The sequence below is a fragment of the Triticum dicoccoides genome, chromosome 3B (assembly GCF_002162155.2).
Source record: "Triticum dicoccoides isolate Atlit2015 ecotype Zavitan chromosome 3B, WEW_v2.0, whole genome shotgun sequence".
Taxonomy (NCBI): domain Eukaryota; kingdom Viridiplantae; phylum Streptophyta; class Magnoliopsida; order Poales; family Poaceae; genus Triticum; species Triticum dicoccoides.
In genome coordinates, this window is record NC_041385.1 from 837,299,667 (window position 1) to 837,315,928 (window position 16,262).

General features: G+C 40.5%; 1 long non-coding RNA gene and 1 pseudogene across 1 annotated transcript; both read right to left on the minus strand.

The window, feature by feature from the left end:
* Nucleotides 1-2,485: 2,485 nt before the first annotated feature.
* Nucleotides 2,486-13,821, minus strand: LOC119280228 (annotated as a pseudogene).
* Nucleotides 10,137-11,689, minus strand: LOC119282571. The gene is made up of 4 exons (XR_005138791.1): nucleotides 11,529-11,689; nucleotides 11,109-11,155; nucleotides 10,740-10,837; nucleotides 10,137-10,544 (listed from the first exon to the last, which is right to left on the minus strand). It is a non-coding gene; the product is annotated as an uncharacterized LOC119282571 (long non-coding RNA).
* Nucleotides 13,822-16,262: the final 2,441 nt, after the last annotated feature.

Here is a 16,262-nt window from a genome sequence, read left to right on the forward strand (position 1 = left end):
AACGCAAGCTCAAGATGTAGCAAGAAGGATTTCTGGCGCCGTTGACGGGGAGGTCTTCGCTCAAGTCAAGACATACCAAGTACCCATCACAAACTCATCTCCCTCGCATTTACATTATTTGCCATTTGCCTCTCGTTTTCCTCTCCCCCACTTCACCCTTGTCGTTTTATTCGCCTTCCCTTTCCCAATCTCCTCCTCTCTTTTTCGCTTGTCTTTTTCTATTTGCTTGTGTGTTGGATTACTAGTTGCCATGGCGCAAGGTAATACTAAATTGTGTGATTTCTCGAATACCAATAATAATGATTTCCTTAGTACTCCGATTGCTCCTCTTAATGATGTTGAGTCTTGTGAAATCAATACTGCTTTGCTGAATCTTGTTATGAAAGATCAATTCGCCGGCCTTCCTAGCGAAGATGCCGCTACTCATCTAAACAACTTTGTTGATTTGTGTGATATGTAAAAGAAGAATGATACGAATAACGATATTGTTAAATTGAAGTTATATCCGTTTTCACTTAGAGATCATGCTAAAGTTTGGTTTTCGTCTTTGCCTAAAAATAGTATTGATTCTTGGAACAAGTGCAACGATGCTTTTATCTCTAAGTATTTTCCTCCCGCTAAGATTATCACACTTAGGAACGATATTATGAATTTCAAACAACTTGATCATGAGCATGTTGCCCAATCTTGGGAAAAAATGAAATTGATGCTTTGCAATTGCCCTACTCATGGTTTGAATTTATGTTTGATCATACAAAATTTTTATGCCGGTTTGAACTTTGCTTCTAGAAATCTCTTAGATTCGGCCGCGGGAGGCACGTTTATGGAAATCACGTTAGGAGATGCTACAAAACTTCTTGATAATATTATGGCTAATTATTCTCAATGGCACACCGAAAGTTCTTCTAGTAAAAAAGTGCATGCTATAGAAGAAATCAATGTTTTGAGTGGAAAGATGGATGAACTTATGAAATTGTTTGCTACTAAAAATACTCCTCTTGATCCCAATGATATGCCTTTATCTTCTTTGATTGAGAATAATAATGAATCTATGGATGTGAATTTTGTTGGTAGGAATAGTTTTGGAAACAATGCTTATAGAGGAAACTTTAATGCTAGACCGTCGGACTCGGACCGCCCTTCATGGGCTAAACATACTGGGCCGGGAACTCTGTTTGCCATTCTCTTCCATTTGTACAGCCTAGCCTCATTAGTAAGCCCATCGCGAGTGAAAAATGGTTGTCACCGAGTCTCCTCTCGCCGGAGAGTGGCAAAAAAATAGAGGCGCGCTTGTCCTCCTCGCCGTCGACGGCGATGGCTTGGACACCCAAACAACTAACTAACAGGACGCTCGGCCACCCTCGCGATGGCGAAGATTTCCGTGCAAAGCACCACGACTCTTGGCCGGAGCTCGCTGAGGCGCCACAGCCCCCCTCAATACCGGATCTGAGTCCACGAGGTACATACATCTCGTCCGACAGCAATTTCTAGTATGTTCGATGCCGCTAGTTAATCAATTTTGTGGTCGATTCATTTATTTTCTGCCAATTTCTGTAATGGGAAGGATGATGCGGATGTGGCAGAGCTCAAAGGGCTACACGCTAGGAGGATGTGAAGCTTCGTGTTTGATCTTTCTTGCCGTGAGGATTTTACAGAGCGCATACAACCACTTAACACCAAAAGACTGAAACAGAACAATCCCACACCAGTTTCAGAGTTGCAAGCCAAACTGTGTTTTACAGTTTGACCAGGAATGCTACCAGTCTCGGAACTCAAATCCAGAACACAAGAAGCTGTCATAACAATCACAATGATACCAAGATCAAAATTTCTGAATCAAGCTGTGTTTGTTTCTTTTTGGTATTATTATTAGAGTAGTCAAGTAGAGCAACTTCCTGTTACGACCAATTAACAAGATGCACCAAGTCAGCATAATTCAGACAAAATGGTCATCTTTTCCCAGTAAGAAATGTCACAAAACTAGAGCTTCTTTTTTTATCTGGGAAGGGTGATGAAGGAGGGAGGATAGATAAATAGGCTAGGGATCCATGGGCATCACGTCAACCAAGAACAGGCCAAACCTGGAGCAGGGAATAAGGAGGAGTGATGAGACTGCTACGGAGACAATGGCTATGGTTGTAGGGGATCCTCAAATGGATATCAGAGCTACAAGATGCAGAAAAGGCGGATGCAAGAAATGTTGTGGCATTAGTGTCACTAACAGGGAAGCAGGATAGATTATTGACCTTAATCTGAGAGGATCAGTGCATCTCTCTTCTAATTGATAGTATCAACTAATATTAGGAATTGAGCAATTATTGCATCACAATCCTGGTAGCAATATTACATAAACATGACAATGCACGAGTCATGATAGATGATAAAACAAAAGTGTGAGAAGATAGGGTGACATCTTACAACTTATAGCTCCCTCCAGTAATAGCATAACTGTACTGACAGTGAGTCTTGTGTCTTCGGACCATTTTCACACAATCCGGAACCATTTGCCGATTTTACCCCATTTCAACAGAATACCTGCCGCGAATCCAACGCCAAAGCCCACCCAGCAAAGAGAAACAAAATGACATCAACATGATCTTTGGATATGCTTACTTGTGCCTCATTTGGGTTACTTGAATTACCACATGGTTTGGACAAAGGTGGTCCACAGAGCCCTGCATTCCCTTCATATGAAGTGTACTCAAATGTTGCAAACTGACTTGACTGTGGTATCCTTCCATCCAGCCTATTTCCAGACAAGTTCAGGGTGCTAAGAAATGTTAAATTTGTTAGCTCTTGTGGAATCTCCCCAGAAAGCTTGTTCCATGATAGGTCTAGCGATTCCAGTTGACGCATCTCACCAATTTGTGCTGGAATCCTTCCTTTAAATGCATTATGCGACATGTTCAATATGTGTAGTGAAACTAGACTTCCAACTGATTCGAAAATGTCACCCTCCAATGCATTATTTGAGAAGTCAATTGCAGTTAAGGTAGTCAAGACTTCTTCAAAAGTCACATATTGACCTTTGTATGTGATTGCAACAGTATCATGGTAGTCTCCGTATATCTGATGCCTTAAGATATTTCCCGTCTCACTAAACTTTGCCATCATAGATGCGAACCTCCCGAACCACTGTGGATCCAAATTGCCAGAGAAATTGTTTGAAGCTATATCAAAGATTTGTATCTTTGAGAAGTATTCCCTGGATTTTCTATCTCTGGCAGGATAAGTAAGCGAGCCATAGAACAGGTTGGATCCCAGAACGATGATACGAAGATCAGAGAGCCTACCGAGCCAAAATGGGAAAGTACCAACCATCCGATTGTTTCCAATGTCAAGAATCCCCAAGCCAGCGCAGTTGGAAAGAGACCTAGGAAGTTTCCCTCGAATATTATTGCCATGTAAATCTATTGTCTGGAGATTACAGTGGTCACTAACATTATCAGACAATGTTCCCTTAAAATGATTCTCCCTCAAATTTAATACAACCAAGCTTCTACCTTCTATCAGGCAGGAGGGTATTAACCCACTGAAGTTGTTGTATGACAAGTCAAGGACTTTGAGGTTGCATCACAAACCGAATCCGGTATATGCCCACTTATGTTATTTCTTGACAACTTGAGATACACAGTTTGGGAAAGATAAGCAGTGAAATTTGGCATAATAGAAGAGAATCTATTGTTTGAATAATCCACTTCTTTAAATAGGTTTGGCATCGGGGCCTGGCCTTGAAGTCTATTGGAGCTGAGATCAAGAGAATCCAAACGACTGTATGGGAGTAGATATGAAGTGAGTTGCATATCTGTGAACATGTTGTTTGAAAGATTTAACTGTGTAAGGCTATCATCCCACGTCTCCCATATCCATTGGGGTATAGTCCCCTGTATTATATTGTTCGAAAGGTCCAGTGTATCGATATGGTTGATATGCATCAAGAATCTAGGCATTGTTGTCATGTTGCAAGACACTAGTATGAAATATGAGAGCTTAGATAGTAAGGGCACTGTTGATTTATTGCCTTCTCCATCCAAGACGGATAACCTGTTGTTTGATAGATCCAATGAAGCAAGCTTTCGTAACTTCCAAAGTAAATTCAGTTCTACCAAACCTGTTAAGTTGTTTGAGCTAAGATCCAGGTCTATCAAACTTGTGAGTTGAAAGAATGATCTAGGAATCTGTCCACTGATTTGATTTTGACTCAAATAAACAATTATCATGTGCGAATGTAGAGTACCAAACTCTTGTATTGGTCCAGAAAGCTGGTTTGATGAAAGGTCCAATTGTAACATGGCTGGCAAAGTGAATAGATATGTTGGAATATCTCCTGGAAATAGAATTAACATCCTAGTTAAGTCGACAAAATGCATATTTTGCAGAAAATATGAACCCCAAGGGTGGAGACATGTTTTCTAAAGAACCTTGAACAAGGCAAAGCCAACCTGTTATCTATGAATGATATACCAAAGTTTATTCTAGTGCTAAGAATTAGTGAATAGAATTCTTTTTGTATGCCCCTCAGAGTGCAGCTTTTTGTATTACAAGAATACGCTCCGAATGAGCAAAAGATAGATTCTTGCATAGGTTTTTTAAATCAAGATAAGCATCAATTGAATATTTCCGTACCTGTCTAAAATTAGAACATCGGCACACACAATATTTTCTAGAACAGCTTGGAAAACATCTCTTAGAATTAGTAATCAATTTTCAGACAATTTCATTAATCTTTCATTGACAGTTTTATTTTTTTAAAGCCTGACCTATATGTCTTTAGGGTTCGTATTATTCCCTGGAACGAAGTGTTAGTGGAAGCACTATTGTGTTCTAGTAAAAATATTAAGACTCGTACTATTTCAATAAAAAACCATTGTATTTTGCAGACATCTGCAAGATATTTTGCTTCACAATTATGTGCAATGTAAGTCAAAATATATCAAATAATGCAATGTTAAACCATCTGTGCAATAAATCTCTCATGTTATAAGATTAAAGCATTTGTCAACATTGTTCAGAAATAAAATGATTAATTATGTTTGGGGTATACGGCAAGTGAAATAAACATGGTGTCCATCATATTATAGATAGTCATATTCTTCAAAAAGAAATCGTAGTCCTTATTCGTAATGGTATCTACACCCATGGAGCTGTTGTCCCCTTTTCATGCCAGTGAGGTAATGGAGCAGTTGACATTGATTTTCGATCGGCACCATTTTCCTTTTCTAGTTTTTAATAATTTTCATTTGGATCAAAATTAAGGTCGAAATAACTTTATATGCTTTAGTAATAGTAACTTGCACAAACGTAATCGTTTTTTTGTTCTATGTTCTGTATTCTTTTTGTTAGGAAGGGTGGTTGACGACTTGCTAGTGGATTATAAAATCATGGTATCTATTTCTTTTGTACTCAAAACTTTAACACAGTTTGTCATAAAAGTTTTAAACTATGTTCACATGTCTACAATGGGTTAGGAGCAAATGTTTTGTTTATTATTCATGCCAAAGAGAAGCATGTGTTTATGTTCATTATTTGTTTTTATTTTAGCTATGATGTGAATACTTGAGTTGTGAATTGAATCTTACCTCTAAGATCATTCTGCGAAAGATCCAGATAAATCAGTTGAGTCAAGTTCATAATTGTACTTGGTATTCTGCCAAAAAACCTGTCGGCTGTTAATACTAACTAGATGACCAGTTGCGCCGATGGCGCAAAGGGCGAGAGCAAGCCATGTATTAAAAAAGTCCAGATAAAAATATTCAGACACAGATTGGAACACCATTGACCAAGCTTAAGATTTTGTCAGTTAGGCCGATTCTCGTGGGCATGACGAAACACAAAGATTCAGCAGGGATTCAGAAGTCTAAACAATGTGTGAAAGATGATTACAATAGAGTGCATGGTTGATCAGACAAAACTGGTACATATAGCTCGTGAAAAGCTCTGTAGCATGAGAACTTTACATTAGCATGTGGTGTGGCAGTGGAATCTAAACACAAAGATCTGGAAAAGGGAGAAGAAATTGACTAAAAAATAAATCACTAATCTTGCTTTTTATCAAGTGATATACATAGCTATTTGGCACCCTTAGCCACAATAGAGAACATCACCATCTTCGACATTTTTCTCACACCTGATCTAATTCGAAAGATATTTTTAAATGCCCATATTGTATTTGTTAGTAACTTTAGGTTTGAGCATGCAAATATGGTACACGATGTAATCCTTATATGGAAAAATAAAAAAGATTTATCTTTCAAAATATATACTCCAGCATGCATAATTTGTTATGTTATTCAGGTAACATGGGTGAATAATTGGATCTAAACCAAAAGATATTTTCATATAATGGCCTTTATTTTATAGTTAAAATTTTATATACAAAAGCAGTGTAGCTAGCATCATGAACAATAGTTTTTCAAAAATACATTTGCAAAAAAAAACCAAACAGGGACCATAAGCTATGGTCTGGTCCTAAAGGGATTATCGAGATTCACCATGTAGCTAAGATAATTAATTCGACACTGAATTATGAAGGGAAGAAATGTGCCTAGCCTTACAGAATATCATAGATAGAGGATACAGAAAGTTATAAGCCGTCAACCAACCACACTAGCACATAAACCATGAGAAATTTTGAAAGAAGACCAAGTTAGACATATGGACACAAAAGCACATGAGAACTTTACATTAGCATGTGGTGTGGCAGTGGAATCTAAACACAAAGATCTGGAAAAGGGAGAAGAAATGGACTAAAAAAGAAATCACTAATCTTGCTTTTTATCAAGTGATATACATAGCTATTTGGCACCCTTAGCCACAATAGAGAACATCACCATCTTCGACATTTTTCTCACACATGATCTAATTTGAAAGATATATTTAAATGCCTATATTGTGTTTGTTAGTAACTGTAGGTTTGAGCAAGCAAATATGGTACACGATGTAATCGTTTTTATATGCAAAAATAAAAAAGATTTACCTTTCAAAATATATACTCCAGCATCCATAATTTCTTATGTTAATCAGGTAACATGGGTGAATAATTGGACCTAAACCAAAAGATATTTTCATATAATGACCTTTATTTTATGGTTAGAATTTTATATACAAAAGCAGTGTAGCTAGCATCATGAACAATAGTTTTTCAAAAATACATTTTGCAAAAAAAAAACCCAAACAGGGACCATAAGCTATGGTCTGGTACTAAAGGGATTATCGAGATTCACCATGTAGCTAAGATAATTAATTCGACACTGAATTATGAAGGGAAGAAATGTGCCTAGCCTTACAGAATACTCATAGATAGAGGATACAGAAAGTTATAAGCCGTCAGCCAACCACACTACCACATAAACCATGAGAAATTTTGAAAGAAGACCAAGTTAGACATATGGACACAAAAGCACATGAGAACTTTACATTAGCATGTGGTGTGGCAGTGGAATATAAACACAAAGATCTGGAAAAGGGAGAAGAAATTGACTAAAAAAGAAATCACTAATCTTGCTTTTTATCAAGTGATATACATAGCTATTTGGCACCCATAGCCACAATAGAGAACATCACCATCTTCGACATTTTTCTCACACCTGATCTAATTCGAAAGATATTTTGAAATGCCCATATTGTATTCGTTAGTAACTTTAGGTTCGAGCAAGCAAATATGGTACACGATGTAATCCTTTTTATATGGAAAAATAAAAAAGATTTATCTTTCAAAATATATACTCCAACATGCATAATTTGTTATGTGATTCAGGTAACATGGGTGAATAATTGGATCTAAACCAAAAGATATTTTCATATAATGGCCTTTATTTTATAGTTAGAATTTTATATACAAAAGCAGTGTAGCTAGCATCATGAACAATAGTTTTTCAAAAATACATTTTGCAAAAAAAAACCAAACAGGGACCATAAGCTATGGTCTGGTCCTAAAGGGATTACCGAGATTCACCATGTAGCTAAGATAATTAATTCGACACTGAATTATGAAGGGAAGAAATGTGCCTAGCCTTACAGAATATCATAGATAGAGGATACAGAAAGTTATAAGCCGTCAACCAACCACACTACCACATAAACCATGAGAAATTTTGAAAGAAGACCAAGTTAGACATATGGACACAAAAGCACATGAGAACTTTACATTAGCATGTGGTGTGGCAGTGGAATCTAAACACAAAGATCTGGAAAAGGGAGAAGAAATTGACTAAAAAAGAAATCACTAATCTTGCTTTTTATCAAGTGATATACATAGCTATTTGGCACCCATAGCCACAATAGAGAACATCACCATCTTCGACATTTTTCTCACACCTGATATGATTCGAAAGATATTTTTAAATGCCCATATTGTATTTGTTAGTAACTTTAGGTTCGAGCAAGCAAATATGGTACATGATGTAATCCTTTTTATATGGAAAAATAAAAAAGATTTATCTTTCAAAATATATACTCCAACATGCATAATTTGTTATGTTATTCAGGTAACATGGGTGAATAATTGGATCTAAACCAAAAGATATTTTCATACAATGGCCTTTATTTTATAGTTAGAATTTTATATACTAAAGCGGTGTAGCTAGCATCATGAACAATAGTTTTTCAAAAATACATTTTGCAAAAAAAAAAACCCAAACAGGGACCATAAACTATGGTCTGGTCCTAAAGGGATTATCGAGATTCACCATGTAGCTAAGATAATTAATTCGACACTGAATTATGAAGGGAAGAAATGTGCCTAGCCTTACAGAATATCATAGATAGAGGATACAGAAAGTTATAAGCCGTCAACCAACCACACTACCACATAAACCATGAGAAATTTTGAAAGAAGACCAAGTTAGACATATGGACACAAAAGCACATGAGAACTTTACTTAGCATGTGGTGTGGCAGTGGAATCTAAACACAAAGATCTCGAAAATGGAGAAGAAATGGACTAAAAAAGAAATCACTAATCTTGCTTTTTATCAAGTGATATACATAGCTATTTGGCACCCTTAGCCACAATAGAGAACATCACCATCTTCGACATTTTTCTCACACCTGATCTAATTCGAAAGATATTTTTAAATGCCCATATTGTGTTTGTTAGTAACTTTAGGTTTGAGCAAGCAAATATGGTACAGGATGTAATCCTTTTTATATGGAAAAATAAAAAAGATTTATCTTTCAAAATATATACTCCAGCATGCATAATTTGTTATGTTATTCAGGTAACATGGGTGAATAATTGGATCTAAACCAAAAGATATTTTCATATAATGGCCTTTATTTTATAGTTAGAATTTTATATACAAAAGCGGTGTAGCTAGCATCATGAACAATAGCTTTTCAAAAATACATTTTTCAAAAAAAACCCAAACAGGGACCATAAGCTATGGTCTGGTCCTAAAGGGATTATCGAGATCCACCATGTAGCTAAGTTAATTAATTCGACACTGAATTATGAAGGCAAGAAATGTGCCTAGCCTTACAGAATATCATAGATAGAGGATACAGAAAGTTATAAGTCGTCAACCAACCACACTACCACATAAACCATGAGAAATTTTGAAAGAAGACCAAGTTAGACATATGGACACAAAAGCACATGAGAACTTTACATTAGCATGTGGTGTGGCAGTGGAATCTAAACACAAAGATCTGGAAAAGGGAGAAGAAATGGACTAAAAAGAAATCACTAATCTTGATTTTTATCAAGTGATATACATAGCTATTTGGCACCCTTAGCCACAATAGAGAACATCACCATCTTCGACATTTTTCTCACACCTGATCTAATTCGAAAGATATTTTTAAGTACCCATATTGTATTTGTTAGTAACTTTAGGTTTGAGCAAGCAAATATGGTACACGATGTAATCCTTTTTATATGGAAAAATAAAAAAGATTTATCTTTCAAAATATATACTCCAGCATGCATAATTTGTTGTGTTATTCAGGTAACATGGGTGAATAATTGGATCTAAACCAAAAGATATTTTCATATAATGGCCTTTATTTTATAGTTAGAATTTTATATGCAAAAGCAGTGTAGCTAGCATCATGAACAATAGTTTTTCAAAAATACATTTTGTAAAAAAAGTAAACCCAAACAGGGACCATAAGCTATGGTCTGGTCCTAAAGGGATTATCGAGATTCACCATGTAGCTAAGATAATTAATTCGACACTGAATTATGAAGGGAAGAAATGTGCCTAGCCTTACAGAATATCATAGATAGAGGATACAGAAAGTTATAAGCCGTCAGCCAACCACACTACCACATAAACCATGAGAAATTTTGAAAGAAGACCAAGTTAGGCATATGGACACAAAAGCATCAGAGGGAAATGAGTAAAAACTCACCCGAGAGCAGTCAACGGAACAATTAGTATAGATCCTGCTTATGTGGAGCGCCACTGAAAAATTAGGACCAGTCCTTCGGCATATAGTTATTGCACATGCATGCGAACCAACCAATTACCACGAGAACAATTTTGTTTCCAGAAGGGAAACAATGAAGAAGCTTATGTGCATAAGCCTACTTAATTTGGTACCTGCACAAAACAAGGAGACACATTTTCTTCAGGCGTAATTTCACAAATTAGATGTCAGCTACTAAATGAAGTAAGCATTTATGTGCTCTAACTATCACAACAGCCAGAAAATAATAACTAACTATATTTATCAATATGTACAATGGTACAGATTAGCTAGGGAGACCTGCTGAACAAGGGAAAGAGGATGTGCACCTGAAACCTGCTGAAGTTTGCTTGGTCTCCATCTCATAGGCCAGCCCAGAAACAGAATTAACAAACCTATGTGCCTCCCCCCATATCAAGCTGTCCACCTAAACTTGACAAGGACGTACAAAGGCAAAATTTGCATCAGCCATAATAAATCACAGGTTCTAGGCAAAGAAATAGACTTCCTACATAAGAAAAAGTGTTCTCAAATTCAGGTTGGCAATGCAAAGAACCTTTTAAATCATCAGAAAATAAGTACCAAAATATTGCTCCCTTTAAGATACTGCAAGCAAAGCACTATAGTTTTGAATATGACAACACAGGAAAACTTCAGTCAAAGGTAATAATGTCCAGAACCACACACTTTTGCATTACCTTTTCATACACCATTTTCATCATTTCCCTTCAAGAACTCCCAATGCCTTCAAGGATAAAAGGAGTCATCATGTAAACACGTGGTAGATACTACATTAAACCCAGCAAAAAAAAAAATCAAAGAAATTTATTAAGTGAATCGCCATGCACAAGCTCTGAATATAGGATATGCAAACCCACAAGCTGGCTCGAGCAGGAATATAAAAACATGAGAGGGTGAGGCATGTCGAAAGCATGCTCATCAAGAATCATATTGGCATGGTGCAGATTTGGTTTTCTAAAAAAAGCCATGACCGCAGTAGAGTCCTGTAGATTACCAAGAAGCGAACAATGCTCTCTGTAGCCTCCCCCTTTGAAGCATCATCCACATGCCTCTATACTACAGAATACAACAAGAAAGAGGATGGAAGAAGAGCTAACCTCAACCACACAACGGAGCAGAAAGCAACCCGATGCCGTAGACAAAACGAAACCACCGGCCAAGATTAGCAATGAACTGAAGCCTGTGTCGGCGTTGCTGCTCCCAATGCAGAGCTGAAGCTTGTCGCCGCCCGCGCCGCCGCCCTTCAGGGTGGGACGAACACGATGTACGGACGACCCGACGTCCTCTTGACCTCAAGGCCTCAGCCTTGGACGAACACGATGTATGGACGACCCGACGTCCTCCTGACCGCAAGGCCTCGGCCTTGGACTCCACCAACGCCATGAACCACACCGCACGCCGCTGGCTGCACGAACGTCCTCCTGACCGCAAGGACTCGGCCTTGGACGAACACGATGTACGGACGGGCCGACGTCATCCTGACCGCAAGGCCTCAGCCTTGGACTCCACCAACGCCATGAACCACACCGCACGCCGCTGGCTGCACGAACCAAAATCGAATCAAATCAATGCCTTCGAGGTCGGGGGAGCGGACTAACCTCGCGAGATCTGCCAGGTCAGGGCGCCATCTAGAAGGGGGCTGCTGCTCCGGTGCTTCGGTGCGGGGGCAGGGAAGGAGGAGGTGAAGACGAGGCGAGCGAGACGAAGGGGGGAAGCGGAGGCAGCAGGATGGGAGAGCAGACGACGAGGGAGATAGATATTTCTGGTTCCATCGCACGCACTCGCCCAATCCCCTACACTATTCATGCCACGTGGACGCCCTGGTTGTGACTACCGACTCCTTCATCCTTTATAAGGTAGATACCATCAATTTGTTGAGATGTCCAAAATCTGTTGTTATTGGACATGATAATTCAGTATAAGAAATTTCCAATCTTCTTAGTTTCTTGAGATTGCCAATTGAAGATGGTATTGTCCCAGAGAAGGCACAATCAGAGATTCTCAATGAAGTCAACTTGTTGAGGTTGCCAATTGATGATGGTATTTGTCCAACAAAGCCACAGTAAGTAATCTCCAAACTTGTCAAGTTGGTGAGGTTTCCAATCATCGGGGGCGTTAGCTTGGAGGAATAGCAATCAGAGAGGTGCAAGCTTGTCAAGTTCTTAAGGCTTCTAATCCATGAGAAAAATGGTGCTAACTCTCCTGAAAATTGAGCAAAAGTAAAATTTGCAAGGAGTTGATCTTGTTGAACAACAAATCAGTTGGCTCCAAAGAAATTGATCTTCCAGAAAAACCTAGCTCCCTCAGAGACAGGAGATTGTTAAAAGAGCTCAGCCTGACACCAGAGAAATTAGTGTACTGTAGAATCAAAGTCTCCAAAGAAGCCCCACTTGGAAATTCTGGTAAACGCCCTGACAGTCGTTCGTTGTGTGACACATCAAGGACTCTTATATTCTTGAGTTGAAAGATTTTCCAAGGAAACCAGCCACTGAAATTGTTATAACTGAGTTGAAGAACACTTAAATTGAGAAAGTCCGTGAAGAATTCAGGAACCGCACCAGAAATTCCACCATTAAGCTTGAGGTTGACCACAGTAAGGGATCTAAGACTTGACAGAGAAGAGTGGATTGGACCATTGAGTTTGCAGTACGCCATGCTAAAAACGTGAAGACGGGGGACAGCTTTAGCTAGATCACTGCTCCACTCCTCTCCGCTACTAGATATGTCCACTCCATCAAGGTACAACTCCCTCAGATTGTTGAGGTTTGCCAGTAAGGTCTTAAAGCTGGGCTCTCGTAACACCAGAAAGTTATAGCCATCCATGATAGCATAAAGATTTGTGATTTCAGCCGATTCAATATTATGCAGTGAAGAAAGGTCCAATGATACGAGGCTTTTGAGTTTGCCGATGGCGATAGGAATCTGACCGTAGAAGCCTGAATAAGAAAGGTTGAGGTGAGTGAGCTTGGATAGCCTCTCGAAGCCATCTTCCGGAATGCGAGATCCACCAAAATCGTTCATGCTGAGGTCGAGATAACGTAGGGAGGTGAGGTTGAAGAGCGCGGCATGGCAGCTATAGCTGTAGAGGCCACGGCGGCCGAGGTCAAGAACTGCGACACTGCTGCTGCTGCTGCCAGAAACACCGTCACAGCCCACGCCCTCCCAGAGACAACAGTCAGTACCAGGTTGCCATGACGGGAGGGTGGTAGTGGAGTAGTCTAAGATGAATGACTGCTTTAGTTGGAGAAGTGCTGCAGCTTGGTCCGGATGGCAGAAGGAAGAAGCTGTGTCGTTATCATGGCCATGAGCATGGGCATCAGAAGTAGATGCAGCTACCGAGTAGAGTTGTGTGAGTGCGAAGAGGGCAAGTAGGTGAGTGGTGCCAGCCATTGGTGAACGGCAGCAAAGAGAATTATCTCCGTCTGTTCCACGAGCAAGGAGCCGATGTATATTTATTTCAGAACGAAGGAGCCAAGCCAGCTGCGGCGTGCAGTGGTGGAAGAATTAGAATTCTCGCCACGATACCGATGACTTTGAAAATTCAAAGTCCAAGTCTCCTGTCAGTGATCAAGCTGCAGCATGCGTTTCAGATGGCAGAAAGAAACAGTTGTTGGTTTGCAGTTGATGTGGTGCATGGTGGAACAACCCTCCTGTAAAATTATTAATCATGATGCTGATGATTTCGAAACCAAGCCACTGCGATAAAGTTTTCAATCTCGCGCTTCAGAAATCAAGTCAGAATTAATCTGACAGGCTAAGAGGGCGTACAGGTTAGCAGATGTTTTTTTATTTGAGCTCGGTCTTGTTAGATGTGTATAGCCCTTTTCGGTTTATCCCCATTGTATAAGGGGTCTCTTGCACTTTACCCTACACATGTATATGTATTGGCCTTCGGCCCTCTTGTGAATGCAGTTGCTGATTATCCAACATGGTATCAGATGCTAGGCTATCCCCCTCCTCCCGCACGCTACAACTCCGTGCCCCTCGTTCCTAGCCTGCTCGTCTCCGGCCATCCGGCCGTCCGGTCTGCTGCTCCTCCAGCCGGACGCCGTCTCGTCCGTCTCCTCCGACTGCCTCATCCGCCTCGGTCTCGTAAGGCCGCCGCCCCATACGGCCGTCGCTCAGCTCCGTCGCTGCTCTGTCTGGTGGCGCCATCTCGCCCGGTCGCCCGCCGCCCCGCCCGGCAGCTGCGGCCGCTGCCTCCTCCGCCGCCCCGCCCGGCAGCTGCGGCCGCTGCCTCCTCCGTCGCCGGCCTCACCAGCCACCTCGTCCAGCATCCGCGGCGGCTCCCTCGCTCACCTGCGGCCGTCGCCCCGCTCAGCTCCGCCTTTGGCTAGCGCTGCCAAGGCTGGCTCGGGGCTTCTGGATCGGCCGCCCACTTCTCTCGATCCGTTTCTGGATCGGTCGCTCGGCCCCTCCCTCGATCCTCCCTGGCGCATGAGCGCGTGCTGCTCTGCTCGCCTCTCTCGATCCAGATCGAGGCTGTAGGTTCGTTGACTTCCAAAAAAAACCTAGAGAGCTCCTCATGTCTTCTTCGGGCTATGTCGCCGTTCCTCGGTGTTCGGTGATATTCGATGGCACCAACTATGCCGAGTTCGCGGGATTTATGCGTATCCACATGCTCGGTCTTCTTCTGTGGGGTGTTCTCTCTGGCGAGGTCCCCTGCCCGCCTTGCCCGGTTGCTCCTGTGGCTCGTATCCCGCCCGCACCGCCGGTTCTTGCTGCTGATGCTTCTCAGGCCGATCGAGATGCCGCCAAGGCTCTCGATGATGCTGCAGTTGATGCTTATGATCAGCAGATGTCAGCTTATTCGGATGCCCTGTCTGCCTACCATGATGATCTGTCTGCTTACACTCAGTGGTGCCACTAGTAGAAAAAGGGTCAAACATGAAGCACAATAGTGCCGGTTTGAATTTCAGCCGGCACTAATGTGTACAATAGCATCGGTTCGTGGCGGCGATCAATAGCACTGGTTCGTGGCGAACCTTTAGTACCGGTTCATGCCACGAACCGGTACTAAAGAAGATGTGTCAGCCTGCGGTCAGGCTATGGCCCCACCATCACCATTTAGTGCCGGTTCGTACCACGAACCGGTACTAATGAGGTTATGGCAAGCTGTTTTTAGTCCCACCTCGCTCCCCTAACAAGCGTTTTACCACCTTAAAGATGTTATTTCTCAAACTATCACAAGCACTTGGTCTTCATTGAACTCTATGTGTAGAATTTGTGGCCGCAATATGAGTCTTCATCGGTTTATAAATCGTTGATGACTCATATTGACAATTCAGATTGTACACACAAAGATCATTGATGATTAAAGTATTTTTGATGTTATAAGATCATATTGACAGTTTAGACTGTAAAGAAATATAAGATCATGATGTAAATGCTCTTATATTTTTTGCGTTCAGTATGCACCATTCAAAGCGACGCCATCAACTTTCAACCATTTCTGCCTTCATTTGCTATTTTTCATGCATTCAATGATTTGTTTTGAGAACTAAATGACCTGGAAATTGAAAAGCACTACAAATGAACTCTGAAAAAGTTGAAACTTGGCATGGTATCATCATTTCACCCACATAGATTGTTCAAAAAAGTAGAGAGGGTTACGGAAAAAACTGGATGCACTTCGTTTACAAACTGGACAATCTCTTTCGAAGTATTCAGGTTTCTGACGAAATTAAACTCATATGTTACAAAGGCATTTCATTTTTTTAAACTTATTACAACTCCAGACTTTTTGTGCATTCAGTATGCATCATTCAAAGCGACGCCATCAACTTTCAACCATTTCTGCCTTCATTTGATATTTTTCATGCATTTAATGA